This window comes from Pseudopipra pipra, chromosome W, assembly GCF_036250125.1.
Source record: "Pseudopipra pipra isolate bDixPip1 chromosome W, bDixPip1.hap1, whole genome shotgun sequence".
Classification (NCBI taxonomy): Eukaryota; Metazoa; Chordata; class Aves; order Passeriformes; family Pipridae; genus Pseudopipra; species Pseudopipra pipra.
The window spans coordinates 55,510,504-55,514,842 of NC_087580.1; positions in this window are offsets into that span (position 1 = coordinate 55,510,504).

The following is a 4,339-nucleotide window of genomic DNA, read 5'->3' on the forward strand; positions in this document are numbered from 1 at the left end:
CGAGAGTGGTGGTTGCAGTCCGGTCGAGGTTCTGGTCCTCCTCTAGAGTCCTACCAGAAGTCCCAAGACCCCAAGATTATATACACTCAGGTTCGAGTGGGAATGCCCAGTACCTCCCTCCCCCAGGACAGGGAGTTCCACAATGGTTGACTGTGGAATCCTTGGTGGCCCGTTAGCAGACATGACCCCTCAGGCTGGGTGTGGAGGTACTAATGACTCCCCAGAGGGGAGTTATCACACCTGAATCATTGGTGTGAGGATAGGAACATCTTCCTATCTCATAGGCTTTTTAACACCCAGCTTATAGCCTTAGGGGTCAGGTGTGCTCTGGGCAGCTGCTGCAAATGATCTATTGTTAACAGTTCCTGGGAAATGACATAGAGGGTGTAGAATACACAGTTTGGGTTACACCCACACAGTGATGAACTGGTCCCGGCTGCTCTAACTAGGACACCTTCCAAAGGCAGTCAGATAGAATTGAGTGGCTCTAGATCGGCTTGTGGCTTCCAAAGGTGGTGTGTACACAATCTGTATATATGATTCAGACTTTGGGAATCCAAACTGAGATAAAAAATCAGAAAGCTTTAACAGCATGTGCAGATCTGTGTAGTGGTTTGGATCTAAGGCCCCGAATTCGGAGGGGGTCCCCTGGGCTCCACGGTCCTGGCCAGAGGGGGTTTCCCCGCCGTTTCCCCCCACTGCAAGCGGGGGCAGCAGCGGTCGTGATGCAGAGATCAGAAGAATTCCAGAGAGTGGGAAGAAAGCTGCCCAGAGCAGCAGCAATGGCCTGGGGCTGTCTGGCCCTGGCCCGGAGCAAGCCCCTGTGGACCCACAACAGCAGCAGCTGCAACACGGACTGAAGCAGCTAGAGAGAGACGGGACGAGGGGGCCCGGAGGTGCCCTGCGTGAGGTTTGGACCAGGGTGGCCAGACTGAGGAATGCGGGGCTGGCCCCTTCCCCCGCCACATTGCAGGCAAGCTGATGCCTTCAACTGAGAGAGAAGCCAAACCGAGCAGGCTTTCTGGGTAAGGACTTTAATGAAAATTATCGGGGTATAAGAGACTGAGCTGAAACCCAGAATCCTGTGACCCGGGAGGAAGAATGGACCGGAATTGGAGGAGTCCCCTAACCTTACCCCCTGGGAGGGACCATCCACGTAACAGGGAAAAAGACTCAAAAGCTTTAATGCCCTGTAACCCGTAGTGAAGGCCATGGTGAAGTAAGTGTCCCCTTACAGCCCATAGAGGAGCTCTCGGTGGAGGCCGAGCAGCTGGTGGGGGGTGCAGAAGACCCCCCATACCCTGATGAAAGAGAGAGACTTTAGCTATCGCCCTGAAGGTTTTTCTCCTGGACTGATGTGGGAGGAGACTGAGGGGTGGTAGAAATTGTATTAATACTGTGTATTTATCTGCTCTTTAGTTTCTATAGTTTCTATTCTGTTAGCAATAAATTTTAATATTATTTCCCCATGTCGAATATGCGTTGTCTGTGTGTGAAGCTTCTCTCGCCTGTTATCAAATTTATGGGAGTTTTAAAATCCGGCCCAAAGTCAAACCACGACCATCTGACAAAAACTATTTTTATCTAAAACTGAAAGGGCCCCAAAAGGATGGATGGCTACTCTAAATTTAGTTGTGTTGTTAAGGTTGAAATAAGTTTTATTGTATTTTGTTGTCTTCTTTTACTGTTAGTTTGATTATTAAATCACTGCCAGATGGGTATAGATAATGAAGAAATGAGGTTGCACATACACCATGATTCGGTTTTCAGGATTCTCCACAGAGCTCTCTCTGCGTTTCCCCTTTATTAGGGTTCTTTGGTAAACAGCACCTGGTGTTGTCATTCAGTTAACTAGAATTCCCAGGACTTTTTGCAAATTCAGTGTTTTGATTCACACACTCCTTCTCAGCTCCAAGGTCAGAAACACTCCCTTTTGATTCTAATTAACTGAATGCAGGTGCTGCTCACTTAACTTGTTCCCACATCTCCTCCTTTTTTGTTTTGACACGTGGGGTTCATTGCAAAGAGGGCCAGGACCTGGGCTTCTTGACTTTGGGTTTGTCCGATGTGTTTCCAGAGGACTCGAAATGTTAAAAACAGACAAATTATTAAAAAATCTGCTATTGATGCTGACATATTACCCAATACACTGGCCACTGTATGCATGGCCTGCACTGAATGGGCCAATGCAGCAGTAGCCACAGCTGCAGTAGCTGCCATGATTACTGCAGAGATGATAAAAGCAATTAGCCATCCAATGATAATGATTTCTTGATTGTGTTAACAGTTTCATTAATTTACTGTTTCCTGCATCATCCTCCCAGCTTCTGATTAGGTTCACTGGGAACCACATTTCGGCTCTTTTGCGCATGGGAATTGTTGCCTTAAAATCAGGAGCAGAAAAAAACTCCAGGCAAATTTAGTAGAGATAAGATAGAGAACGGCTCTTTAATGAAAGGCCTTCTGGCGCGAGGAGTACAAAGGCACGCACACCCGTGTCCAGGGATTCCACCATTTATGGTCTAATCTGAGATCCTCACGGAATCTGCCTCCCAGGCACGCCTCCCCGGAAATTGAGCCGGAGGTCCCAAGACCCCTTTCTTCCTCATCTTCCTCTTCTTCACAGCACATACTGTCTTTGGAGCTTCTCCAATGTTCCGGGCTTGAAGGTTGCTTTGACTATGATGGTATCTTGTTGTTCAGGCCTGGGGTGCAAATGTTCTTAAACAGAAGGTGTTTACTACAGTCCTACCTTGAAAGAAGCCTAAACAAGCCTAAAGAATTTAGAAAATTCAATATGAAATGGGGGAATAGGGTTTAGTAAGTGTTAACTACTATTCTAAAGTGTGATAGACTATACGGCTGCATTAAAATCTACAAAAGGTAAAAATCCTAAAAATTCAAAGGCATCAGAATTATTAATGATAAAGTAAGAGTGGATACATTTTGATTTGTGATACAACTAAAATAATAAGGATTACTTACAGTGATGTTAAATGTATTGACAGTAACACTAATCAGAACGTCAGGTGTGGCCAAGAAGGCATATGAGTGAGAGGTACACACCATGACTGAGTCATTATTCCAGTTAGTAAAAGTTAGTAGACACAATGAATTATCCCTAGAACAGTGTCTTCCCAATGTGATATCCGGGCAGGTCTTGCGCTGCTCAGCATTCACTGGTCTCCTCCTGAGAGTCTCTGAGGGACAGACTCTGCATCTGTGGAATCAGATTGTGTGTCAGGTCCGTCCAACTCATTAGAATTTACCAAACGTGCTGGAAGCCAGTGGGGTCCTGTGGATGACAGAACACAAACATTCCCCCTTCCCCATGCCAACAACTCGACTAGACCTTGCCATAGGGCATCTTCATGAGAGTTTTTGTACAATACTTATTGATCCAAATTCAAAAATTTAAGGGTAAATACAGCTTTGTCTACTTGGGGTGTCATATTCCCCCTTTTTTGTTTTAAAAGTATGATTTTTAATACAGAGTACACAATTCTTTCACCTGGGATAGGCACAGGTAATAAGATTACATTTATGGTTTTGGGGTTTTTTATTGTTTGTTTGGGTTTTTTACTTTCTTTTTTTTCCTTTTTTCCCTTTCCTTCTTTTTTCTTTTTTTTTTAGTTTTTTTCCCTTTTTTCTTTTTTTTTTTTACATTATTTTCTATCAGTTGTATTTTCAAGCAAAATTTAAACACAAAACAATCTTCATGTACATATTTTAAAACAAATAATCTGACATAAATCAATTTGAAGTTTTAACATTTTTTCATCAATTTTAGTATTATTCTTAACTTTTTTCTTCAAATCTCGTGTATGGCGTGTGTGTGTGTGTGTATGTATCTAATTGTACACATGTACATAGGACTTTTTAAAGCACAAAACACACTGTATAAATAACTTCCCTTTTTAAAGTTACCAGGAACAAGACTTACAATACAAAGTTATAGGCACTTAAATTATCAAATAGATTCAATGGTTGCAATGCTGTGTGTTCATTCTTCATAGAATCATAGAATCATAGAATCATAGAATCAGCTGGGTTGGAAGGGACCTCCAAGATCATCAAGTCCAACCCTTGGTCCACTACCCCTGCGGTTGCTAGACCATGGCACTGAGTGCCACATCCAGTCTTGTCTTAAAAACCCCCAGGGACGGAGAATCCACCACTTCCCTGGGCAGCCCATTCCAATGTCTGATTACCCTCTCTGTAAATAAATTCTTCCTAATATCTAACCTAAACCTCCCCTGGCAGAGCTTAAGACCATGCCCTCTTGTCTTGCTGATAGTTGTCTGGGAAAAGAGACCAACTCCCACCTGGCTACAACCTC